General features: G+C 43.6%; 1 protein-coding gene across 1 annotated transcript in view; it reads left to right on the top strand.

The window, feature by feature from the left end:
• Window positions 1-3162: 3162 nt before the first annotated feature.
• Window positions 3163-27927, top strand: part of Pag1 (phosphoprotein membrane anchor with glycosphingolipid microdomains 1) — a 138944-nt gene continuing 114179 nt past the window's right edge. The window contains exon 1 of the mRNA XM_036178448.1: window positions 3163-3575. The gene's annotated coding sequence lies outside the window, so the exon portion shown is untranslated. The remainder of the gene's footprint in view (window positions 3576-27927) is intronic.

The raw sequence follows: 27927 nt of genomic DNA on the forward strand, positions 1-27927 counted from the left end.
TGATGTCCTCATCTATCATGGTATCTCTCTCCCTGCCCTCCCACTCTGTCCCTGTTCCAGCTTGACCCTCCCATTTCCCTATGTTCTCATTCTCCACTCCTTGCCCCCCCCACACACACACCCAGTCCGCTCATGTAGATCTCATCCACTTCTCCTTCGCTGGGTCATCCATGTGTCCCTCCTAGGGTCTTTCCCTGTTAGCTAGCCTCTCTGGAGCTGTGAACCCATTTCTATAAATTTACTTTCTGCCTCATGGACTTATTACCTATATCTCATTTTGTGTGTCTGACCTGTTCAGTGTCTATCTGGCTTCCCCCTGCATCTCCTGGCAAATCAGCCCTTCTTCATCCCCATGCTCTCTTCCTGTCTGCAAGTCTGGCCTAACCTCTTCCTGCCTAGCTATCAGCCATTTAGCTCTTTATTAAACCAAGGAGAGCAACACATATTCACAGTGAACAAAAAGATTATTCCACAACAACACTTGCTTTCAAAACTTTTCAGACTGAGAGTGTAGTCTATTAACTACGAGACTTGTCTTTGAAACACATTGGACTCACTGGATGCTTGCAGGTCCTGATATGAACAATTTGGAAATGAAAACTTATCTCTAGTGGGTCATTTGGTAAAAAGAGCAGGAGAAAGAAACTGAGACTGGAGACTGGCCCCTGCCAGATTAGTGCTTTCTCCTTAATTGCTCTTCCTGGGAAAAGGAGGATGGTGATTACACCTGTGCTTGGAAAGCATGAGTGTTGCCCTTCTAAATTCCTGGCAAAACTTGTGCTATGTAACCACAGGACTATAATGCTCTGGAAACCACATTTTGCAACCCAATACACGAAGCTGCAAAGCTGGATGGAGACAAAAGACACTTCCTCTGTAGAAAAGGAAAGCCTTTCTAACTAAAACTTTCTAAGTTTTGGCAAAGTCTTTTAAAACATGTGAAGAGTAAATGTAGAAAGCATTTTCTTTCTAGGATTCAAATCATTTCCTTGCCATTATCATAGCCCCATCTGACATGAGAAACATGCTTCCACTGGAACAGTCAGCTAATGTTTGGAGTGGACTTTTTCTTCTTGTTGCTTGTACTTTAGCTTTACTTCATTAGTTGTGTGTGATACATGTGCAAATACCTGTTCATGTGTGTGCATGAGCACACATGTGGAGTCCAGAGGTTGATACTGGGTGTCTTCCTCAGTTGCTCTCCACCTCATTTTTGAGTCAGGATCTTTTACTGAACCTGGAGGTCACTGATTCAATTAGACTACCTGGCCACCAAGCCCCAGGGATCATCCATGCCCACATCCCCAGATCTAAAATTACAGACGGGTGCTTTCTACATCTGGCTTTCAAGTGAGTTCTAGGGATCCAGTCGTAGGTTCTCTTGTATGTGCAGCAATCGCCTCACCAACTAAGCCCTCCAGAATGTATTTTCGAAGTGTGTAAAATAGATACAATAACTTTGTAAATCTAATTTAGAAGATCATTGTGGTATTCGGTGAAGTCACTGTGATGGTTAATCTTGTCAGCTTTCCAGGATTTTGAGTCTCTTATGAGACAAACCTCTGGGTGTGCCTGTAAAGGTGTTTCCAAGGAGCTTTAACTGAGGGGGAATTCCTGTGGGCAGTGCCATGCCACAAACTGGGATATTGGAATACTAAGGCTTAGCACCTCAGAATTCATCCTGACTGCAGATGGGAATGTGACCGGCAGCTCCCTACCCCTGCCTTCTGCACCATCCATCGTAGAGTGGACCCTCACGCCATGACTCAAAAGAAAGGCTTCCTTTCTTGAGTTACTGTCGCTAAGCATTTTGTTAAAGCAATAAGAAAAGTAACTAATACAGGTTGGTAGTGAAACCCACAGCTGTATAAGCGCTTGAACCTGTGAGCTGCCTTCCACTGAGACTGGAAGCCAAGCCAGATCCTGCATTCGTAGCCCCAAAGTACCTTTCCAAGCTGAAGGTTGAGTCAAAAATCTCCTATACACTCTCTTCTGCAACAGATTAGCATCCTCTTCTCAATCACTGCTTCCCCATCCCACCCTCTCCTCATAATGAGCCCTTTTTATCCAGCCAACTTCACACCCTCTTTAAAACAAAACATATGTATCCAGTAAAATGGATGTGTGTATGTTCAATATCACTTGTGCCATTTTTCCTGTTAAAGAACTCTTAAATACGTGCTTAAAAATTGGGCTACTTAGATAAGGGACTGGTTGGTTTAGGAGTCCTGAGTTGCACATCTGGTCTGATTACGTGTTACTATAACATCTATCCTCAATTCCAGGTTGCGGTTGCTGGTGTAATGACCTAAAATTCGAAGCCAACAAAAACCCCTGTCCAATTTATCTACAGATTGTTCCAGGCAAGATTCTAGGGACCCCACCCCCACCGGCTGTGCTTAGTGGCTGAACCAGAACCACCGTGGGAATTTGTTCTTTAAGTTAAAAGCTCTTCCCGCGGATTCTGGGGCAGGCCAACACTTAAGCTGCTCCTGGTTCTCCGCCCTCTACGTGGCAAGGATGCGGGGCCGGGGAGGATTGCAGCACTGGTATCGTCCTGGACCCTATTAGAATGGAGATTCTCCCATCCTCCAGACCCTCTGAGTCTGCATGGGGGCAGCTCTGTATTAGCAAAGAACCAGCAGATTCCGTAGCACTAGATGCTTGAGGAGCTTTAGGTAAGGTTATTTACAACCTGCATACCTGGGCCCAACCTCTCGAGTCTCCTGTGCTTATTTTGGGGGTGCGGCCCGGGCAAAGGTCTCATACAAGCTCCTCAAGTTCTCACCGTACATGCGGTCAAAGTGAAAGAAGATGTCCCTACATTGAAGCCCTTGGGGGTTAAGCAATCACCTGAGTTAAAGTTGGCCTTTGTGGGCTGTCCCGGGACCTTAGGACAGTTTCGATACACTGCCTTTTGAGGGACAATGGACTCAGGAGACAAACTCAGTCACAGAGCTTTAGGTTACCAGCCCCAGTAGCGAGTCTCCAGCACCTGGCCATGCAGCGGGCCGCTAGGTTGGCTTCGCGTCCGGGACCCCGCCCCACCCTGCTCGCCCCGCCCTACCCCGCCCGTTAGCCCCGCCCCCGTGACGTGCCGCAGCAGTCGCGAACATGCGCACTGGGTCCCGCGCGCCGCTCCTCGGCGCTGTCATTCTCCGCGGCGCGGCGGCCAGTGCGGACTGCGGTTCCTGCCCGGCGCGGGCGCTGTGACTGCTCCTCCGGGGCGGACTGGCGGCTCTGCAGCGCGTCGGCGCCTCTCGTGCGGGGACTCCGTGGCGTCGCATTCCCTCGCAGCGGGAGACACGCACCTGGAGCTCGGAGCGCAGCTCTCAAGGGCTGGCGGCCACTGCGGCGCTTGCTCCGGTCCCCGGCGCAGTCCGGATCGCCGCGGCCGCCCGGTGCGCCCGGGAGAGTGCGCCGCCGCGAGTGCGGTAGAGCCGAGGCGGCAAGGACCAGGCGGATCCTGCGCCCGCTGCCACCGGCCACCGAGGACCAGCCCGGCTGCGCGTGGCGGAGTTGCAGCGCTTCTTAGCGCGCCGAAGCCCCAGAAGACCCCTGCCTCCTGCGAGCCAGTAAGTTGACTGTAGTTTCTGAAGTTGCAGGCAGCGTGGGAAGGACAGGTTCGTTTTATTCCTGTCGTGCCAGGCCGAGGTGGCACCTCCTGTTAGCCGGGCTGCAGCTGGAGGAGGGAGTACTGGGCTGCAAAGGAGGGGGGCATGGCACTCGAGGACTGAAGGCTGGAGTCCAGGGCTGGCTCCTGCCTCTGCTGAATGCGCCAGTTGGAAATGTGCTAGGAGAGACAGGTGCTCCGAGGGCATTTGGCCCGCCGCTAATTGCACATTTTGAGCGCCTTGATTCTACTCGGCGTGGGGTCAGGGGCATCCGCCACCTCCATCCTAGGAGGCTCTGCTGACATCCCCCTGAGGATTGGCACAGAGATGAGACTTTGCTGCTCAGGCCTGCAGGCTTTCTGTGTATCCCACTTCACTCTTCCCCTAGGCAGAAGTTGGCAACCTCCCATAATTGGAGCCTAGTCCTTTAGGGAAAAACAGCTTCTATGTCAACTGAGTGTTTTGTGCTCTAAGGCAGAGAAAATGAGAAAAACGATCTGTGCTCTTTAATTCATATGCTTTAAGAATGTGGGCAAGTATCAAAGAAAAAGGATTCAGATGATGACTGAGTTGTCCTGCATCTCTTATGTAAGCCTCCTGGCTGGGTAACTTTGCATCTGCAGGGGCTGCAGCTGTGCCTCCAACTCCATTTGTTTCAAGTCCAGCTTGAACCGTATTTAATGAAAATGTTGACATGATATAACGGTTTGTAGTCAGAAACAGGGCAGTCTTTAAATTGGAGTGTCTTCTCCTAGTAGCAAGCACGAGAGGAAGACCTCAGTGTATTTTTCAAGGCAGTTCAAGGAATTAGATACATAAATCATTCTTTAAAATACCATACATTGTACAGAGAGCATGCACAGGACCCCCTTTAGAACACATCCCCCTTTGTCTTAGGAAAAGTAGAGATTGTTCATGCCAGACAATTGTTGAGTCTGAAAGTTAAGTGCACTGATGGGCTTAATTATTTTAATAAACAAAGAGCATGATTTATAGGTAGCTGCAGTGGCCTACTTTGAAGGGTAGAAATCTTTGCCCTTTCTTTCTCAGCTGCCCCCTAGAGATTCTTTTAAAGCAGAGCAATGGATTAATGCCATTGATGTTAATACTTGAGTTGATTAAATTTGTAAAAGGAATTCTTTGAAATACCATACAGCCCTGCTGTGTGGCTGATAGGCAGTGAATATTATAAAGAAAGATATTTAGAGCATTGACCATAGAAGGCTTTACATGGACCAAATAGCTCACGTTGCAGCTGCCCTGTGATATGGTATCCACAGACAGAAAGAAATGTGTACAGAGAAAAATACATACATGAATTTGGATTTGAAATAAAAACTTAGGGATGTGAGTTTTTTATTTAGATGACCTTTAGAAGGAGGTGTGTATATATTAAGGTGTTTCAGTGAAAAAAACAAAATGAACTAACTAGTTACTGGCACCTGATTTAAACACAGTTTTTATTTTAAGAATTCTAAGAGGAAAAAAAAAGGGGGGGGGTCCTGTTTTCTAAGTTAAAAAGCCAGTCAATGCTGAGTTTATAAGAGCACTGAGTCCTGACCTCTAGAAGAAATTTTGGCCAAGTGTGGGCACCAAACAGGCTGGCCTGTTGTGTCAAGAGGCCAGGCTGCTGGCTCTGTTGCTGGCGTTGAATCGGGGCAAGTTACTACAATTCTGTGCCTCAGTATCTCTATCTGTAAAACTGATGGGTATAACAGTAGTACCTCCCTCATTGGGTTGTGTGAGGATTAAGAGGAATCCCACATGTGAAGGAATTGAGCCGGTGTCAATTATATTAGGCTGACTTTGGGAAAAACATGCTCTTTGCTGTGAGAGGAAATTGTCTTGGGATAAGCTGTAGACATTAAACAGCTGTTGCTGGAGGTCTATGGAACGGTTCACAAGTGTAATAGGAGAGAGGCTATGAACATACTGGCCACATTGCTAATGTCGGACTTGCTGTCTCCAGCGGCACCTCCCTGAAGGCCTATGAGGGAGTTGGCTTTGTCTTGGTGTGAGGGAGGAGGAAACTGAGGCTGAGATCAAATAATATAAATTAGAGCGAGCATTTTAAACATGCCTGTCAGAAATGGTGTCCTTTGACCCTGCTGCCTCAACTTACAAGCATAGTAGATGGGTTATTATCCTCTTTGTCTGTAGGAAGTTCATGTTTAAAGTTTGCTAACAGTACTTCTAGCCCAGTTCTCCACGAGCGGATGCTGCTGTTATCATCCTCAGTGGGTGCAAGCCCCCTTTTGTGTAGTGTGAGAGAGGTGACAGGGTGTTTTTGTCTTCTCTTGGAACTCGATTCTGTGATTTCTTTCTCCCCTGTCAAAAAGAAAACTTGCTGTAACTTGATGCTTCATACTGGTGGTTGATGCAATCTGTTCTGCCTCCTGCCTGCCTGTGTAGTTACTGTGGTCCACACAGAATCAAGTGAGTTTCCACAAGCAGCAATAATCAGTCCGCATTGTCTCTGAGCGTAGGCCAGTGTCCAAGGGAGAACTCCACTCTGGCAGAGAGTGGGCCTTGTACTTAGATTGGACTCAGTGTTCTGAAATAGGAATCATTTCTCCATCTCAGCTGTGGGCACACTTCCTTCTGTCTTAGGTTCAAAGCCATGGGAAGTTGTGGGGACCCTCTATGTGCCATCTTGGTTTGAAATAACCATGGGCAGTTGAGCTTCTTCCCTGAGTTCTAGGTCTATAGTGATTGAGTGGCCATGGCACTTCTGTGGCTTTCTTATGTTTACCAGCTCTTCATCTGCATCATCGTGTTCTGGCCTTTGATCTTTATCTTCTAGATACTAAAATCTAATTGCTATAGAAAGCTCCTAGGCAGCAGACTACCCCAGGTGGTTTAATGTTTAATGAAACCTCCTAACTAATATATCTACCACTGAAAGGTACTTCAGGCCAGTTGTTTAACACGGTTTCCTCCCTCCTCCCCATACCCCCTTGGTCTCAAGTCAAGCTTCCCAAGAGTGAGTTCCAGTAGGCAGCGTCTGTGAGCCTGAAGACACAGTACCACAGCTGCAGTGTGCCAGAAAGGACTCTTGCCGCCAACTGAGGCGTCTCTCTGATACCTTCTGCCACTGTTTCAGCCCTCCTTTTCAGAGGACCCACACACCCTTTGCTTCAGTCACTAGCTGTCTCTCAACTGTTCCCTGTTCTGGGTTTTCTGGTCAAGTATCTCCCAGGAATATGTCTATAACTTGAGCTAAGTCTTTGAAGATAATTTGCATATGGTTGCTTTATTTCCTGTCTGTGTGATTTTAGTGGATTTTCTGTTGCCACTTTTAAATCTACAAATTTCCCCCCTGACATCCAGTTTTCTTTTGCTGTCAGAAGGCCCATGTACAGCACGCAGCCATACCACCCTTCATTCGCCCAATTGGTTTCTGAAGTTAAACAAGTTTGGACCTGGTTAGTACCTGGATGGGAGAAGGCCCGTGTGCAAAATGCGCAAAACAATTTTAATATGGATCTAAGTGACTTGAGACTCTGCTGTAACCCCATTGCTCCTTTGGCTTTTCACTTTGTGCTGAGGAGCTGGGAGTTGATACTGATCTTACCTCATGCCCCGTATCCTGGAGTCTTGGGCGTGAGGCACAGTTCTGGTTATAAGGCAAGCTCTTTATCTGCAAGGTGGCAGAGATTGTACCTCAAGGCCAGGTCTTTGCATAGTTCAGGGCCAAGGGGTGGGTTTGAAAGAAGACAGCCTTGAGCACGATTTGTCTGACCACTTTCTAGTCCCTCCTGTCCATCCTTTCTGGCGAGAGCTGGAGTGAAGGGCCTGCTGGGAAAACTTCTCAGTGTTGGCTGTGATGGCAGCGCTGCGTACAGTATTTCCCTCAACCCTTCCACTAACCTTCTGGGTAGTTTCTGTAGTTTAGTCATTCGCAGAAGCAGAAACGGGCCTAGAAAGGTCATGGGTCCAAGATTACATGGGTGAGTTTTGTAAGAAAAAGTGGAGCTCAGAACCTTTTGGTATTCCTTTCAGAATATCCTCCTGCCTCTGGGTTTTGAGCCATTGCAATGAGTCATATGGCAGAAAGGTTCTTATGCTTTGCAGAACCTTCTTGCCCACAGCTGCGATTGGCTGAATAAGAAGTCTATCTGTGTACGTTTGTCGAGGTACAGCTTAAGCTTAGTTTATGCTGATCTCAAAAACCACATTTCACTTTGCGAAAAGAGTGAAAGCCACGTGTTACTTCGTAAGAAGCAGGAAAGCTTCCGGTGACAAGGCAAACTTGCTTCATCTGTGTTTGGGGTCAGATGTTTACATCATTGTCCTTAGAGAAAGGAGAAGTGGTAAGGCCTAAGATTTTTCTCAAGTGATTTTTTTTTTTAAGTTTATTTAAATCTAACAATGCCTGAGTTACAACAACAGCATCCCAACTATGTTTTTAAAGGGAATGTACCCACATGTCTACCAAGTAGGGTTCAAGTGTGTCCTCTCAGAATAAGAGCACTGCATCTAGTCTCCTATGTCTGTGATGTAGCCTTCCTGACTCCAACCAGATGGACAGCAGAAACTCTGAGTCCACCCTGGTAGAGTCTAGAACCCTTCCCTGAGAAATGGCTCTGCAGAGGTTGGGGGGGTGGGGAGAACGGGACACATAACAGACTGACTGACTGCCTGCCTGGGAGGCAGACCCTGCACATGCTAGGCAAACACTCTGCCAGTGCACTGCATCCTCAGCCCCATTTCCCCTCCTCGATTTCACATTGGAACCAGCATCTTTTCAGTTTGAATTTAAAAGTTAGTATCTCTGGACCAGGCATAGTATTGATGGCATCTCTATCCCTATGATAGACTTATAAGACTGAATGATTTTCAAACCAGTGAGTGGTTAAAAACTTACTTTAAAACTGTTTTCTAAATATAGACTTGCCAGGGGACAGGAAATTTGAACTATGAGTGGTCTTTATTAGGGTAAAGAGTGCGAGAGCCCCTGTGAACTTTACAGAGAGGACTTGAAAGGTGCTGGCAGCTTTACTCCACCCTCTCTAGTTTCATGGGTCTCCAGGTGGCCCAACCCAACATAGCATGCCAGCCCTTATCTGCAAGTGAGGAGCTTCACTTGACTTACTTAGAGTACCAAAAGGTGTGACTCCATCCATTATTGGTAAGGCTGCTTCACCCACTCCAGCCCTTTACCTCCTCTGTGGACCCTTCCTTCATCACCCCAATAGTATAGAACGTGGGAAAGTGATCCTGAAGCAACCCATGTTGTAAGTCAGAGGCAATAAAGCCACAAAGCACAGTGACCAAAACACAGTGACTTCTTTTGGTTTGTTTTTTGTTTTGTTTGTTTGGTTTTTGGAGACAGGGGTTCCCTGTGTAGCCCTGGCTGTCCTGGAACTCACTCTCTAGACCAGGCTGATCTTGAACTCGGAGATCCGCCTGCCTCTGCCTCCCAAGTGTTGGCATTAAAAGCATGTGGTTCCTCGCCTGGCTCTGAAGTGACTTCTTACTGTTTAAAAGAGGGACAGTTGGTAACGTGGCAATGCACAGTTCCCCAAACCTCTGCATTCAGCACTTGGGAACTGTACCCAGAGTGGCATTATTATTTTATGTGTCACATCTGAAAACAGCTGTGAGCCTCCAATTCATGCTTAACCAGTCACCAGCAGCTTGACTGCATTTGCATCAACTTTAGTAAGAGTGATGCATACTCATTTGGACATTTATCAGATATATATTTCAGGAGATGAGAAGAAGTCAGGCACAGGGATATCCTGCTCCATAAAATTGTCAAAGAACTAACTTAATAAAAATAAATGAAAAATAGGGGTCTTTAAAAAAAGAGTAAGCATATGGCTTTCATTCAGGAAGAAGTACTTGGTCTGAGTCTGAAGGAGTAGGGTTTGGGGGTTGGAGGAAGTCTGATGATGTCACTGAGCCGATAGTAGAACAGCATCTCAGTCAGTGTGTTGAGAACAACTGATGTGGCAGATGTGGGTATGGAATTGCAGAGTAGAGGTTCCAGCCAATTAGTAAAGGGCCTTGGCCATACTTGGTCCTGCAGGTGAATTTGAGCATGTCAAGTTCTTGTTTTTTGGACACCAAGGATTGAATTCAGGGCTTCCTACACACTAGGCAATCACTCTATCACTGAGCAATATCCCCAGCACTCTTTTTTTATTTTGAGACAGGGCTCACTAAGTTGCTCCAACTGACCTGAATTCACAATGCAGCCCGTAATCCTCCTGCCCCAACCTCACAAGTACCTGGGATGACCAACTAGTACTACCAGGCCTGACCTAGGCTGTTCTTTTAGAATACTCAACCTGGTGTATTGTATCAACACAACAGATGAGCTAGGGGACAGAAGAAGGAAGCCAGATTTAAAGTCTGAATTCAGACTGGTAAGGATATAGACACTGTGTGTGGGGGGGCAGAGAAGCAAGGAGGGGACAGTGACTTTAAAGTGGATCCCCAGATGGCTTAGCTCAGGTCATTGAAGAGATAGAAAGAAGGACCATTGGTGCTGGCGGTGGATGCAGAGGCTGGTGCATTCCACGGGGGAAGATGCTGAGCTGTGGATTTATGCAGTGTCAGGCAGCAGGACATCGGAGCCTCGACATACTACGCAGACTGTGGGTTTGAAATTCAAGGGAACCACCCAGCTGCAAATGAAGGTTTATGATCCATTTTCATTTTAATAATGTATCTAGTCCATTATCTGAGGACTAGACATCTAGTTATCTGAGGTATTCTGCATGTAATATGACTTTCAGTTGTTTGTTTTTGTTTTGTTTTTATAAAAATAGGCCTCATTATGTTATAGATAATTGAGTATTTGAAATGGTTGTTGAAGTTGCTCTCTGCCTGAGAGAATGTATGGGATACAAAATAAAGAAGAGGCCAAGATGGTACACAGAAAGGAAACGGGATGGGAAGTGTGAGTGAGAGAAATTTCTGACCGAAGAGGGACAGAAACCAAAAGCAGAGCCAGTGAGGCATTTGGTTGGATGGGAGCCTGGGGACACAGAAGAGAAACAGGAAGATGCCACAGAGGGCAGTGTGCCCTTCCTTTACTGGTGTCTGCACTGGAGATGGGGATGCTTCTCTGGTGGCTTTCGGTTCCTCTCCATCAATGTTAAGACTCTGGCTGGTAGGTAGGTGGGGATGTCGTCCAGGAAAGGTGTAAACTCACTGAGAGCCGGACCCTGGGTCTCCATCTGCCTATGGAGTGCACGTTTCACGTTTTCTTCCTTTTCATCATGCTTCTCCACTAATTTCCTCCTCTGTGGACAGAGGAACACAGTGCAGGGTGGAAAGAGGGGAGAAAAGCTTCCTGGTGTAGAACGTGCTTGGTTCTCCAAGGCAAGCACATCTCCTTGTGTATCCATGAAGGAGGGCTCCGGAAGGGGAGTGATAAACAACCCAGCTTTGATCATGGCATGGTGTCCTTAGGAAGTGGACACCTTTGTACCAGTCCTTTCATAGTTTAATAATGTGCCAGGCCCATTGGATCATCCTAAGTATTCTGTATATAAAAGTGCATGATTTTCACTTGTTTTATGAAAATTGACCTCATTATGTTGTAGACAATGTGGAGTATTTATTAACCATGAAAATAGTTATTTTATATCATCGCTATCATACATACCAGTCCTCAAATGCTTTGTCGTTTTATTTTTACCCTCTCCCTGTTACAGTTAATTTTTTTTCTTTCTTTGTTTGAGACAGGGTTTTTCTGTGTAGCCCTGGCTGTCCTGGAACTCTCTCTGTACACCAGGCTGGCCTCAAACTCACAGAGATCTGCCAGCCTCTGCCTCCTGAGTGCTGGGACGAAAGACCTGCACCACCACTGCCTAGCTGCAGTAACTTTTCTTAATGTTGTGGCCAAACAACAATGTAAGATTTTTTTCCTTGCACTTTAGGAAGTGATGCAGTCTGTTTTGGTAGAGATGCCATGGTGGCAGGAGGTGGCTGCTCATATTGCATCCATCTGCGAAGCCCAAGGAGGACAGGAAATGGAGCTAAGCTATAAAACCCTCAAGGCCCTCCCCTAGTGACATGCTTCCCCCAGCAAGGTTCCACACCTTCTAAATAGCGCCCCCAGCTGGGCACCAGGTATTCAAATGTGTGAGCCTACAGAAGGAGCATTTTTTACAATCAAACCACTACACTACGTTATAGAAACTGAAAACTTGAGAGAGTCCAAAGGACTGAGGGGGAGACCCAGCTGCTAAATGATAAAGCTTGTTAGACCCAAAGTGAGGTGTTCTGACTTCAAATTCCAAGTTCTAATGATTCTGCCCCATTTCTTTGCCATTTGTTACTGAAGGACGATTTAGGGGAGGGATGGAATACTTAGGATCTGTTTTCAAGTTAGTCTGCTTAAAGCATCAATGGTAGGGACTGTTGTTGGCTAAATGCTCTGTTCAATGGACCTAAGGTTACTTATGCAAATATGTCCAATTAACCTGGGGAGGGTATGGGTTTACTTCTAGAAAACAGACATTTTTTTATTTATCTATTATTGGTGCTGACTTTTAAAAAGCATATGTCTATAAAGCACAGAGACCTACTAATTTAAACTGAGATTACTGTAGTTAAGTTTGCTCTTTGTGCTATACTGGAAATTTATTTCTTAATAATTACAGTGCCTACTGTGTGTGAAAAACGTTCATTCTGTGTGTAGAAGTATATCGGACAAAACCCAGCCAAGTTAAGTTTAAATCATTGGTTTCCTTGAGTACTCTGGTCATATGAACCAACGTAACTTGTTTTGCCATACTGGAGCAGTTAGTGTGTTACCTGTGGAAGACTGAAGGCTTACACTGGCTTTGTCTCTTTTTCCGTGCTACAAGACAATGCAGTATAAAATCTAAAGATGCCAGTTTCACAACCTGTATTTTGATTCTGAATAGTCTAAAATGTGAATTTCCTTAATTTTGTTATTAAATTATATATAGCTGCATGTGCACAGTAATGTTGGAGTCATAAAATGGACATGTACTCTCACAACCATTGGGTAAACTTATGATGTTGCATTTCTTATTTCACACACACAAAATGTACCAGAGGAGTCATCTAAGTGGCGATTTCCAGATGAAAGCAATTTCTGGCAAGTAGAAAAGGCTGTTGCCAATGCTATCCCAAAATCTCAATTTCAAGCTTCACAGTGCCAATTTTACATTTTAGCTTCAGTAGGAAAAGTTGAATCGAAAAGGACTGATGTTTCTATGACAGTCATTGGATCGCTGTTTTGTTGGTGTGCCAATTTTTTTTTTTTTTTAAATAATGAGACATTCTCAAATTCTAAAATGTTGATAAAACGTTAGGCAACTGTCTTAGTTCTGGTAATTACTTTTCTACAAAGTAGTGTACTAGCCTTAATCTATTGCAGTAAGAAATTACAATATAGGCACATGAAAATTTAAATAACAATAGAAAGTATTATGGTATTTTAAATATGCTTTTATTGCATTTTATAATAATATGTTAGGTAATTCAAATGAAGATTAATTTGTCCATTTCATGCCTCATGTGTTCCAATTTTATCCAAATGCAAATATTGTAATCCAGAGCATAGAGTAGATTTCTGTCAGGTGCCCTGACACTACTGTATTTTTACTCATTACCGACATGAACAGTTAAGCTGGATTTCTTACTAATATTTCTATGAGTGTATTATATCATATGCTATGAATTTTCATTTCCTAAAAAAAAGAGTAGCTACATTTCCCCCCTTTTTTTCTTATTCTTGTTGGATTTCAGTCATACATTTTTATATTCGTTATACTTGACATGATAGAACATGTCTAAATTAGTGATCTAATTTGAATACTATAATTATGTGCACAGTTGAGTTTGAGTGCAGTGTTTTTTCATAATGTGAATGGTCTGTCTCTTAGTGGATTTGAGAAATCCATGCTTCCAATTTCAGAGTCTTAAATCTATATGTGCTTACCAAGAGGCTCACGGGAGGGAATGCAAATATTTTTAAGCCTATTTGAGTGTTAGGAATTAACACATAAACTGTCTACAATAGCTTTTTCTTTTATGTCTAAGAAAGTAACAAGAAATACAGAATTAGTTGAAAAACAGAATGGTGTCTCCTATAGTGACTAAGTCCTTGGCATCAAGGTTAAAAGCATACTTCTTTGTTTTGCTAAGTGATGAATACAGGTGTATTTAAGCAAAGTAGTATCATGAATTCTAATAAATAACTGTACATATGTGTATAGTGTTAATATTCTTTGACTTTACTATATTGGTCATGTTGGCCAAAATGTACATCTTGAGTTTAAACATTAGCTTTGTATCATGTTTAATGTTGCCTGGGTGAGCTGGCACACCCCTGTAATCCTAGCACTCTAGAAACAGATGATGGAGGATCCATGCAAGTTCAAGGCCATCCTGCTCTACATAGTGAGTTCCAGGACAGCCAGAGCCATATAGTGAGACCTTGTTACAAAACAAAACAACAATGGCACACACACACACACACACACACACACCAACCAACAAAGTACAAGACTTAGTATTTACAAAGTATAATTGGAACTAAAATGCTTATAGAATCTTGTTAAAAACAGTTGAATATGAATAACAGCATTTTGGGCTGTGTTCTGAGATGGTAGGAACAGAGCTGCTAAACATTGAAGTCATTAAAAAAAAAAACAGTGACGCACAATGTATTAACCTTACTCTTAAATTACTTTACTCTTAAATTTAATGGTTTCTCCCTCCACAGTTCATAACCTTTCCAGCCATGAGTTATTAGCTAATAGTAGCATGTCAAAACCTGAATTATTATAGATCTTTCCTTTTAATAAATATTCAATAGCATTTTCAAAATTGTTCTCTTAGATACAATTCATAATAAACAGCCCAGTGCTGGCATGAGCATGTTTCTTTCAAACTGTTCACAGCCATGGGGCATTTGGCATTTAGAACCTTTTGTATGCATTTTCACAGCTCCACATATCCTGAAAACTGGCAGCCTTGGACTGGAATAATCCTTTTACATCTCCACAGTTACATGGAGAATAAAGAGAATTTCTCACCTTTTCTTTTCATAATACTCCAACATCTGTGTTCAGAGAATCACCATTTACAAGTTGTACGCTTTCTGTATTGTACAATACACAAGACAGCTCTCTGTGGTGAAGAATTTTTTTAATGACTTCTTTAAATTTTTTCTTCTTATTAAGTGATTGTGTGTGTGTGTGGGGGGTGGGTGGGGTGGGGTGTGGTGTTGTTGGTTGTTTTTTGCTCTTTTGGAGGACCCACCACCCAGCTCCCAAATAAATCACACACAGAGGCTTATTCTTAATTACAAATGCCCGGCCTTAGCTTGACTTGTATTTTGCCAGCATTTCTTACCTTCAATTATTCTACCTACCTTTTGCCTTTGGCCTTTTTCTTTTTCTTACTCTGTATATCTTACTCTCACTCTTGCTGGGTGGCAGAGTGGATGGCGCCTAGCATCCTCCTTCCTTTGTTCTCTTGCTCTTTCTTCTCTCCTCCCATTTATTTATTTTCCTTCTATTTATTCTCTCTGTCTGCCAGCCCCGCCTGTCCTTTCTCCTGCCTTGCTATCGGCTGTTCAGCTCTTTATTAGACCTTCAGGTATTCAGACAGGCACAGTAACACAGCTTCACAGAGTTTAACACATGCAACATAAAAGTAACACATGGTAAAAACTTCTACAACAGTGGTGTGTGTGTGTGTGTGTGTGTGTGTGTGTGTGTGTGTGTGTGTGTGTGATCACATCCACAACATGCTTGTGGAGGGTAGAGGACAACTTTCAGGAGTTGGTTCTCTCCCTCCATTGTGATGGAGCTCAAGTCCTTAGACTTGTACAGCAAACTTTTTTTTTTTTTTTAACCCACTGAGCCATCTCCTTTACCCCATGGTGAAGAATTTTATGGTCCAAAATGTCTCTAGTGCCAAAGCCGGAAAGCTGACTGAAGGATGGGAAGCTGCCTGTCTAGTTTTGCTTTACATTTTTCATGCTGATAGAGTGTGGTAGATGGTTCTGGTGAAGAGATTATTGTATTCAGTATGATTATATAATGCACGCCTGTTGGGTTGCCCGAACACCGAGGCATAGTTTGCACCTCAGAAGTTTGTACTCTCTTTGTAAGAATTACCATTAAATAAATCTAAATTTAAATTAAGTAAACTTTAAATTTTCTGTGGTTCATGCTGTACTTTGAGGAAATAAGTACAATTTAGGATTGTAGACCTCATGGCTAATTATATTGTTAATATCTGGAAATCATGTTCTCTCTCTATAGTGAATACCAGTCACTTAAGGTAACAGTCCTCCTTGTCCCCAGGTATTCAGGAATAGGTAGCACTTACTGTCTTCCAGCCCCATTTCAGGGCTGTTAATCTGAAATGCCAAGAAAGAACGGTGTTGTTGACATCAAGTGTTTCCTTATGAGTTGGAGATACTAGTGTTTGGCATCTTTCTGGAGACAGAATCTCTGCTGTAAGAGTCTGTCGAAACTGAACCGTGCTCTGATGATTGGGAACTTACAGAACTGGGGAACTGCCACCATGCAGCTCTTCAGTTCCAAGAGGAGCCCTTGGGCCTGCCACTCCCTCTACTGGCCCCTGCAGCCATGAGCCTGTGGGTTCTTATCTCACTTTCTCTGTGCATCACCTTAAAACAACAACAACGAAAAACAAAACTCTGAACATCTTATTTGGAATGTTAACTTTTACCACTAAAAATGCAACTTGTCATCTTTTTTCATTGGTCATATTTCCTGTACCCTTTACATACTGTAAACAGATGTGGATATGCTCATTAAAGTGGAGAGATGCAGCCAAGAAGATAAGCCCGTGTTCAGTGTGTGTGTCATATTTGAAAGCGGACCATGTGCCTGCTTTTCAGCGTCTCCCGCTTCGTTCCCAGGGCCACTGACAGCACCCCCTCTGCTACACTCTTTATCCTCTGAGTCTATGTACTAAAATCAGGTAGAAACTACTAAGCTGAGGTCAGGTCAATGGCGCACTTGACTGGGAGAACTACAATAAGAATCAGCTCTGGAAAACGTGCCTGTCTGGGAGTCGTGCAAAGAACAACCGCCCCTGTGCCAAACGTATGCGCAGCACCCAGGAAGTGAAGATTGAGAGTTTGAGGCCAGTTTGGGCCCCATAAAGACCCAGTCTTAAAAACACAAACAAGAGCTGGGCTTGGTGGCTCACGCCTTTAATCCCAGACAGAGGCAGGTGGATCTCTGTGAGTTTGAGGCCAGCCTGGCCCACATAGCGATTTTCAGGCCAGCCAGGGCTACATACTATGACAAACAGTGAAACAAACAAAAACCAGCTTTTAGAAGCTCACACTTCAAAAAAAGAAAGAAAGAAAGGTAATACAATTCACGTACTGTTAATATCTGGAAAACACAGTAATTTCTGCAGCAAAGTGAATGAATATTTATATTTAGCTGCACAGAGAAAAAGCCCAAACCAGTTCAAATAAGGTTTTGGAGCAAATTCATGTGGTAGAAAACAATAAATCTGGTTTTCAGAAATGTCTCCATTTCTGCTGTGTTTTGCATCCCAGCCTTATGAAGTCCTGTGAGAACACTAGAGTGTCCCAGGATATCACATTTCGCTTGTCGGCTCCCTCTGCTCTCTTCCGCTCTGCCTTCTGCACATTTTATATGATTTAGCCCCAATGTTAGCTTCCCACCAGACTTGATGCTGCGCCAAGTCAGCTATTAGTTTAGTGAGTGAAGGCCAGGTGTGGCTGTGCTATGGTCAGCCAGCCTGTGGTTTGTGGTTTCACCTCCTTGTGATGAGCCTGGCTTGTAGCCATGCTTTCCTACTTCAGCACTGCGAAGTGCTGGGCCGGAGAAGACTGAGAAGTTTTATTAGTTAAAAAAGGATATCCACAGATATGGCTAGGGAGAGGGCTCAGTTGATAAAGGGCTTGCCGCGCAAGCAAAGGGACCTGGGTCTGAGTTCAAGTGCTCATGTAAGAAGCCAAATTAGGGCTGCCTGCCAGTGAGCCTAGCTGAACTGCTGAGCTCCAGGTTCAGTGAGAGATTCCTCCTCAAAGCTAAGGTGGAAGCAATAGAGGAGGGTACCTCATGTGGACTGTAGGCCACACATGAACACATGTACCAATGTATCATATGCACGCACACACACACACACACACGCTAAATGAATACTTAATAATTCGTGAAGAAAAGTCCATAGGTAACAATCCCAACAACTGGGAATGACAATCCCAGCTGTCCTTCCAGATAGCTTGGCAACCCTCAGGCCTATCACAAAATTTCAGGATGAGAAAATAGTGGGTATACAAGACATGGAAACTGGGGAAGAGCATCTACTAGGAAATTATTTCTTGAGGTAAATAAAGGTACTTAGAGCTCAAGAAAGTCAGGAACATGATGAAAACTGTGTGGGTCTTTACTGGACTCACAGCTCAGTAGGAGGGCATTGCTCAGAGCAAAACTCTAAGGCGAGTTCTGAATGGTTATGTTCTTCAGTACTCTGTAAAATAATGGTACCAAATAAGTCTCCATAGTCGTTTACTCATAAATTTCCTGTCTGTGTTCATTTCCAGACTCTAGTGGTTTTCCTCAGGAGGGTCTGAACTGTTTCATTTTGTTTGGGCACTCCTATCCTGCTAGAAAGCCATTATGAATGTGAATATAGATTTTGACCAGGGAGTAAAGTTTGCTTTTTCACAGGTAAATGTGCATTCTGTCATAGCAAAAATATTTGACTAAAAACCTACTACATATTGTGGGACCCTTTTATGAAAGAGCCAAGTGTGCCATCCCATCAACAATAGAGGAAAAGATATGTTCATTTATAGGAGCATCCAAGATGGCTGCCTTCTGCTTAACAGACCACCATCCAGGCCAGTCATAAGATCTCAAAAGGCAACTCAGTGGTTGCTGTTGCCTGTACAAGATGAAGCCAGCCAACCTTCTCGCATTGAGAGGGAAAGGGTTTACAGGCTCCCATCCCTGACTGAGAAGCTACTGACATGTGAAAGCTTCTAGAGGAGGGAAAGTCATTCTCTTTAATGGCGTGCCCTGGTAGATCACCCACAGTCCAGTGGATGGCTCCACATGCAGGAGTGTGCAGACAGCACAAATTGAACTCTGTGGATAATTTTTTTAAAGACATGAAGTTTGGGCCATAAGGAGATGAGGATGGACTTGGGGGGACTTGGGGGTAGTGGGGTGAATGTAGCCAAAAACACATTATGTGAAATATTGAAAGAATTAATTACAACTTTTAATTAAAAATGGCAGTGCAAAGCTGAAGGTCACTAGAGGGAGTAAGGTGAGGTGGTATTTTGTATGCTTCTATAACACAGAGAGGATATGTGCTGGGACTGGACTGCAATGACTTATTACAATTGTTTATTATTTTTATTCCTTAATTGCTTCTGTTTGTTAAGTTCTTAGTTGTTCACCAACATACTGAGGAAGGGCCATGAGTATAGAGAGATTGCATATCAGCATTTGGGTGCAGAAGCATGAACCCCACTTTTCCTATTTGCATAGATCTGCCCTAGGGCATCTCTGTCTACAGCCACTGGCTACTCCAGCGCCGGCTACTCCAGCACTGGCCAGGCGTTTCCACAGTCTGATCACCTCTTTGCAAGTGTTATTTCCCTGCTTCCTCTTAACTCTAGAAGGAGCTGCTCTCCTCTTAGCCTGGTATTTTCCCTTGCTGTGTGTCCTCCAGAGCTTGCACATATTTCTTCATTTTACCACATTTCCCATTATTACCAAGCTGGCAGTCCACAGAACCTTCGCCCTGTCTCTGTTACAGGTTCACTCCTTATTTAAACCCCTCCTTCCCACCCCCAGTCTGTGTTAGCCATGCTCTTATGTATGATAGCGTTCCAGGCTAGCTACACATTTGTATCCCCAGTGAGGCCTACAACATACTGGTTCCTACCCAGTCATTCTGATTAAAGGCCCCTGCTGTGGGGTCTCAACCTTGATGGGTTTTGATAAGTGGAAGATACAGCTGATGCTGATAAGTAGCAGTACTCAAAATCCCTGACTACTGTCCATGTCAAGAGCCATTGTGAGAGTTGGAGAGTTGGCCGTATAGTTAAGAGTACTGCTGCTCTCCCAGAGGTCCTGTGTTTGGTTTCTAGAACCCAAGTCTGGGCAGCTCACAATGGCCTGCAGCTTTAGCTCCAAGGTGCCCTTCTCTGGCCTCCATGGATGCCTGCACTCATGTTCACATACCCACACAGACACATAATTAAAAATAAAATAAATCTTTAAATAGAATCATCATCATCGTGGAAGGAATGAGACTTTTGGAAAACAATGGGAGTTAAAAAGGAAGCTACTCATTCCCCACTCCTCTGCTTGCTTTTAGTTTCAGCTCAGGATTATGGGTATGGTAAGTGGCATCCATGTCCACTTGCCTGGTATGGCTTTCCCCCCACTGCTTGACCTTAGATTCTCATCAGTAGGTCCCAGGCAGTCATGTGACCTCAGCAAGCAAGAAAGCATTCTGGGTAAGTCCTGTGCTTACCTCCTCCTGAGGCTGGCCATGAGGGTTTCCTTCCTGAGGCTTGCTCGTATACAGCCCTGGGTTTCCATTTCTTCTAATGTGACACCCTGTAAACTAACTGTTTCCTCCTGCCTGCACCTGCAGTTAGCTCACTAGCCAATGTGGCACCCAAGGAAGACCCATTCTCTCCATGTTTGACCACAGGGGAAGATGGACGGCAGGTCTCTGCTCAGAAACTATGACATGGGGTATCATGTTCTGAATGAACAAGCGAGAAGAGCCCACACCGAAGCTGCCAATTCTTCATGATTTTCTCTCTTTATTTTCCTTTTTCAAAAATAGAAAGTATATTTTTCCCCCATACCATATACTCTGATTCTGATTCCACGTCCTCCATCTTCTCCCAGATCCTTCCCACCCACCCCCAAATCCACAACCTCTCTTTCTCTCTTTCCTTAGAAAGCAAATATACCAATGGTCTCCAATATTCTTCCTCATACATTAGCAATTTTAGGAGTTGGGCAGAGATTGGTTGGGAGATAGCCTGCATTATACAGCCTATCTCAAATCTCTTCCCAGACTTTCTGTGGCCAGAAAATGTGTGTTTACTAGAAGGCACAAAGTAGGACCTTTGAGTGTGCCCAGTTGTCCCATACTCTCCAAGTGAGCCAAGAACACTTAAAACACAAGTACCCCTGCTGCTTTATGATGAGGGGACAAGTTTTTTCAAGGACAATAGTTTTATTTTTATTCATAGGTAGGAAAATATAAGTGAGGTGATTTTGATACTAGTAACTAGTATGCAGAGCTGTCATAAGAAATCTGATGTGAAAATAATGTGACAGTCCATTCCTATAGAGATGCTTCACTTGGTAAACTTCTTTTCATGGCAAATGACTAAAAGCCAGCCTTCTTCAATAGAGATGGATTTACCAAGTTATTTTTATTTGTCGGTTTCCTCTGGGCACAGATACTGCATAAAGCACACTGTGCCCTGCACTTGTCCTATCGTGAAGTAAGAAATGCAGCTTTCTACCCATCAGCCCTCAGTCCTCAATGTGAGGATGCTATTTAGGCTGGCCCCATTGCAGGCTAATAATAGATTAGCATCCTCCTCCACTCAGCCTTTGTTTACAGAGGACCTACTGAGTGGCAGGCACAACGGTAGGCCGCAGACACAGTAGCAAACAGCCACCTATCTTGATTTTCAAGTGACTATCAGCAGATTTAAGGTCCTTGTTAGAGAGTAAACTATGTGCCTGTCACTGAGAATGACTAGACAGCTGGGGGAAGGTCCTTCCAACGAGACATTTAAGCTGAAATACAAAAAGAGACAATTGGGCCTAGAAAGACCTGCACTCTGACTGGACAAAGAAGACCCAGGCAGAAGAAGAGAGAACTGAGGCTGGGTGCCTGTACTCTAAGCAGGAAATCTATGCTCTGGTCTATGTCCAGCTTTGTGTTTTAGGAAGATCACTGTCTTAGTTAGGGTTTTTATTGTTGTGAGGAGACACCATAACCACAGAAACTCCTATAAAGGAAAACATTTCATTGGGACTGGCTGATAGTTCAGAGGTTTTGTCCATTATCATCATAGCTGGAGGCATGGCAGAGTGCAGGCAGACATGGTGCTGGAGAAGGAGCTGAGAGTTCTACATCTTGACCTGCAGGCAACAGAAATAAAGACTGTCACACTGGGCATGACTTGAGCATATATGAGACTTCAAAGCCCGATTCCACAGTGATACATTTCCTCCAACAAGGCCATACCTACACCAACAAGGTCATACCTCCAAATAGTGCCACTCCCCATGGGCCAAGCATTCAAATACATGAGGCTATGGGGGCCATACCTATTCAAACCACCACAATCACTTAGGGTAGCATTTAATTCATACAAGGTGAATTAGACTCAGAAATAGGAACTGAGAATCAGAGCTAAGTAGGAAACATAGTATTGCCAACCCAATGTTGAGAAACTGTTGTTGTATACCTCTTATGAACTCAGAGCCTGGGGAGACAAAGGGCTAAATTCACTGGTTAAGATGCTTGTTAGAAAAATGACTTCCAGGGCTAGGGGTGTGGCTCAGGTGGTAAGAGTACTTGTCTACCACGTATGAGTCCCTGAGTTCAATTACCAGCATCACATAAACTGGGTATGGTGGCACATGACTATAATCATTGCACCCTCAAGACAGGAGGAGGAGAGAAGTTCAAGGTCTGCTACGTGATGAGTTTGAGGCTGGCCTGTGATACATGACCTCCTATCTCAAAAAATAAACAGGGCAGGGGACAGCTTTCTAATCTGGTGTTTAATAACATAGAGTGGGGCCCAGACTTCAGTGGGACCTAGCCTTCAGGTAGCTCATCTCAGCAGGGATACATGGGCCAATCTTCAAGAAAAATTACATCTGAGAACTGTACTCTTTCTTTAATATCCCATTTAATTCTCACAAGAACCCTGTGAGAGCAGCTTATTTTTTCTGAGGTTACAGATTAAGAAGCAGGTTCAATACAGTTAAACATCTGGCCCAAGGTCACACAGCCGATGCACGATATTGTCTGGCAAAACAATTTGCCCCGTTTCATAAATAGACCCTCGTGTGTGTGTGTGTGTGTGTGTGTGTGTGTGTGTGTGTGTGTGTGTGTAAATGGAAAGAACATATCTACACAATCTGGAAAACCACCATGGGCAAGCGTGTCTCACAGATGAGCATGGTCTGTCTCTCAAACCTGAGCCTCTGTACAGCCCATCTTGTGGAATAACCAGAAATGTACATTTTTGTAAGCTTTTTCTTTTAAGAGTTTAATTTTATTCCTAAAGCTAGAATTGTAGATGCACGCAGAAAAAAATATTTGTCTTGCAAAGGAGGTATTTGATCTGTAGGGCCTTTGTCTTTTTTTGCCCTTTTCCCCCAAAAGGGCTGAAGGGGGCTAAGGGGTAGCGAGGTTTTACCACCCACAGGCTTCAGAACCAACCATTATGCATTACAGAGAACTGTGCTGCTTCCAACTGCCATGAATCATTTATTTCTTAAGTGGCTCTTGAACCAGGAGTTGTGCAGATGATGGTAAGGGGTGGAGAGAGGGTTGCTGACTGGAAAGCACACTGCTAATCACAAATCGCATTTAAAAGCTGGCTTGCAAACACATTCACTTCAGTAAATTACCTGTCTGTCTCCATCTGAATGTGTGAGGCCGGTTCTGCCTCCATTTTCTTCTGTGGATAGGATACTGAACATGTTTATCTGGAAGACTTAATTAGATTTCCCTGGGAAATACGTGGACAGAAGAACCTGAAAGGGACATGAGAAGGGTCTTCCAAGACAGCCTCTCTCTGGCCATTTACAGCTGACCAGGGACAGACTGCAGGGCACTGCACTGAGGGTACCCAGGACACTGGCCACACAGCTCACCCTAGACTCCACGCTGGGACCTACCTGTCTCTGGCCAGAAACCAGCTTCAGCGATTGACGGAGCAACGGGGTGGAGATTCCGCCCATTTCATTCATGATCCACACGAGAGACTGCTACAGGTTTCCTTCAGAACACGAGGCGAGCACTCTTTCCTGTGATTATTTTCATCAACAACAACCAAATACATTTGCCACTGTGTGAAGCTGGTTGTCCAGAGAGGCTGATGTCTTGTGTCCAGGTTTTCCCAGGGGTCATTGGGCTCCCCGGGGGCGGGGGGGGGGTGGTCATTCTCACTCCCATTGCTCATGGTGGCTCAGGGCCATGTCTGGGAGGACTTGCATAAAGTCAAGACCAAATCGTACATGGATGCCACATGATTCCCCATCTGTGCCCACAGTTGTAAGCAAGGGAGAGGGAATTTCAGTGACACCCTTGAAAGGAAAGAAACTGTGTGCAATTCATTGCAGTTTGAGGAACAGTAGATTTGATCGGGGTTGGGGTGGGGGCTAGCTTTGAGATTATAGTGAGAGCATTCTGTGAGTTGATTATATTCATGGCCCATAAAGTCTGGAAACATTTCTAGATCTATATGTGCATTATACAGTAATATGGGCATATCATTTATCATGAGTGTTCACCTATTTTTATTCTTTATTACCATCATAAAGTCTTTAATTTTTTTTTAAAAAAAAAACTTGATTGTGCTAGATAGTGTTCTCAGTGAGTGTCGACATCTAGGATAGCTGGCTTACTCTCCAAAGGCAAGATATCTTATCTGGGGCAGATTTGGGTCAGGCACACAGTTCTGGTTTTATCCTGCCAGTTTGAGGGCACCAAAAGGCTGTATACAGTCAGCATGCTATTTTCAGAACAGTCATCCCTTGATATTCATGGGAGATGTGTTGCAGGATGTCCTGCAGATGTTAAAGTCGGAAGGTACTCAGGCCTGTGTATAAAATGGCATAGTATTTGCATATAACCTGTACATCTGTTCTCACTTATTTTAAATCATATCTAAATTACATACAATGCTAAATATAATGGAAATGCCATGTGTCGTAGTTTGGATGAAAAGGGCTCTAAGGACTCGTACGTTTGAGTACTTGGCCCCAGCTAGAACTGTTTGGGAAGGATTAGGAGGTGTGGCCTTGTTGGAGGAGGTGTGTCAGTGGGGGCAGGCTTTGGGGGTTTCAAAAGCCCCAAATATCCCTTATGAGCTTCCTCTTTCTGCCTCGTGGATGTGAGCTCTTGGCTACTGCCCCATGATATTCATGGCCTCTCTGGTCTGAAACTGGAGCCCCACATAAACTCTCCCTTCTGTAAGCTCCTCGGTCACAGTGTCTTACCGCAGCAGTAGAAAAGTGCCTGAGACACCATGCAAGCAGTTGGTACGTTGTCGTTGTTTGAGGGGTAATGAAAAGAAAAAAGTTGTGCAAGTTCACAACTGCTGCTTTCTTATTTACTAATATGTTTATCACGAGGCTGGTTATCTCTATAGACAGAGACCCCCAGGGACTCAGAGGCAACATTGGTATATACCTTTAGGCCCTTACCCCCTAAGTTTTTGTTAAAAGTCAAGTGTTCTTTTCAAAAAAAAAAATTTTTTTTAATTTTATATGTATGAGTGTTTTGCCTGCATGTACATCTGTATGTCATGTGCATGCAATGCCCAAAGAGGTCAAAAGAAGGGGTTGGATCCCATGGACCTGGAGTTACAGATGATTGTGAGTCACATGTGGGGGCTGGGAACAGAGCAGTAAGTGCTCTTAACTACTGGGCCATTTCTTCAGCTTTGAGACAAGTGCTCTTAAAACATGCTAATGTGTATCATTAAGGCTCACTATTGCCACCTTGTCGGAGAGAGAAATGAGAAGTGGTGGTGTGACTTGTCTAACTCATGCATACTGGAAGTGTTTGGGTTGGCCTCAGAGAAAGAGGTAGCAGAAGTCACGATCTAGCCTGCACTTTCTGGATTTTGCTGTGATATTTTTTCCTCTTGAATTCATCATTACAAGAAATAAGTGCCAGATTTTATATCAGGTTAAAATTTAAAGAATGAATTATTAAATGTGATCCCATGCCATCTGCCCAGTAAAGTGGGATATTCCAATGACTTTACTTGGGAAACTATTTTCAGTGTTGTTGTTGTTGTTTTTTCTGTACACAGTAGAAAAACCTTAATTTCAAAGTTATGATTGTTTAATTTGTCACATTAGCTCTGTGGTGAGCAATTAAATTTTGGATAAAGATAATACATCAGCTATAAAGGAGGACATCAGCATTCAATGGCTAGTTGATGGGCATTTATGAACCCCTTCTCTCAGTATTTAAAGTCTATAGATCTGTCATACTTAATATATCTAAGATGAAAGCACATTTAAAATGAATATTTTTCTTTTAAATAGTGTTACAAAAAGTAAAATTGTCACTTTAATATACACAGTTTATTTTTAAAATTCAGGCAGGTGCCTACAATACTATTGTGAAGGTACCTGTTTTATTCTGTAGCCTGGGATATACCTGTTAGAAATACGGTTGGTGAAGCATGACATTGATGGACGGACAAAGGTTTCATGGACTTCGCCATATACTAAGGCCAGCCATGAGTTACCTATTCGTGTACTTGAATTCTCAAGTAGATATAAAGGAAACTAACTGTTCTTAGTGCCTCTTTGTGAGTTCTCTTTGGTGCCTGACATAAAGCAGATCTTTGCATTATGATCTTCCAACCTAAGACGGACAATATCCAGCTCACTGTTCTGATCCATGTGTGTCGTCCTGTTACATCTCCCCTCCCTGTAGTCTTTGTCTTACTGCTACTCATCACTATGTGCAGAGGTAAGACAGATCAGTCTGATGTCGCTACATCCTTTGAGGTCTCCTATACACTGTGTCTGTTAAGCATTGCATCTGCCTTTTAATTTTAAATCCCTCTGCTAGCGTCTGGATAGCATATGGTCCCATATTATCTTTGAAGTCTCCTAGCTAGTCTGCATTCTGCCTGATTTGGCCATAACTGTGTTCTCCCTTGATGCTGGGAAGAATTTTTAGTATATTTATTTGCTCATGTGATTCTTTAAAATATTATGTTGTCTTTTCTCAACATGATCTCCAGGAAGTTCTGCCTCCTTAGCATGGCATACAAAGTCTATAGAGACTCCTGATGGTCAGTTGGTATGGCTTCCTACACTTTCCTGTGTTCTAGCTGAGCAATCATGATGCTTAGATGTGGCCTGAGGCTTTGCATAAACTAGCCCTGAGTCTGCCTATTAACTCTTGCTTTACTCTACAGGGCCTCCTTTCTCTGAGAGGCTGATCCGAAATGTCCAATCCCCCAACCCAGTCTGTTTTAAAGGCCCTTCATTTCCACTTTCATAATGTTATCCTATCCCTTTCAAGAGCTTTTCATACTGTACTGTAGATGTCTACTTGTCTTACTTCTGTTGGACTATGATGACAAACATTGTCCCAATATCTACTTCCCCAGTGTCCAGCATTAAATCTACTCTGTAGTAACCAAATATTTGTGACCTAGAGCCTTTCAATATCCTGTCTATCTTCATCCAGATAGTAAATCTTTTCTCAGAGTTTTAGAAAATAAAAGAACTACTACATGCAAGGCATTGATTTAATGTCCAGCATACAAGTAGAACACCATAGCTGTGTTCTAGGTTTATAGTCCACCCAAAGAATATGCTCAGGACATTCACTGAATGTGTGTGGAATGCTGTTTTTGTTTTTGTTTTTGTTTTTTTTAAGGTGTTTGGCAAGTTCTCTAAGAGAAAGTTTAGAAAGATTTTAGGATATATGGTCATTGTAATCATTGTATTCTGTACCCTGGGAGAATTAGATAATTGTTTAAACATTTAAATATAGAGAATGATACTTATATTAACAAGAGAAGCTACAAAATTAGATCTTGCCTTTGTGAAGAAAATTATAGGATTATTAAAATATATGCTAGGTAACTGGAAAGATGTACTGTGTTCTTGGATTGAGAGACTCAGTGTGGGAGAGATGCAGTTCCTCTCCAAATTAATCAGTAACTGCAGCACACCTTGCATCATAGTCTTCAAGGGTTGTTTTACTGCAAAACTGAGAATGTTGAGCTTATTCTCCATGTTTTCTTCACATTTCAACATGTCTTGTGGGCAGAGATTCTCATAATCTTTTTGTGCTAAGCTATTTTTTCAAGATCACTGTGATATGAACATCTATAAAGGAAAGAGATAGTGTTTCCCTCCAAACAAAGAGTTTGTTTATTGCCCAGCAAGATAGGGATATTGTCTTCTGGCAGAGGAAGGCTCCATTATGGACAACACAAGATCCCTGCACTCTACTGGTGTGATGCAAACCTAAAGCAATCAGTGTACCCACCCGGGGCCCCTCTCCAGCACCACTGGAATTT

This window comes from Onychomys torridus, chromosome 2, assembly GCF_903995425.1.
Source record: "Onychomys torridus chromosome 2, mOncTor1.1, whole genome shotgun sequence".
NCBI classification, from domain to species: Eukaryota; Metazoa; Chordata; class Mammalia; order Rodentia; family Cricetidae; genus Onychomys; species Onychomys torridus.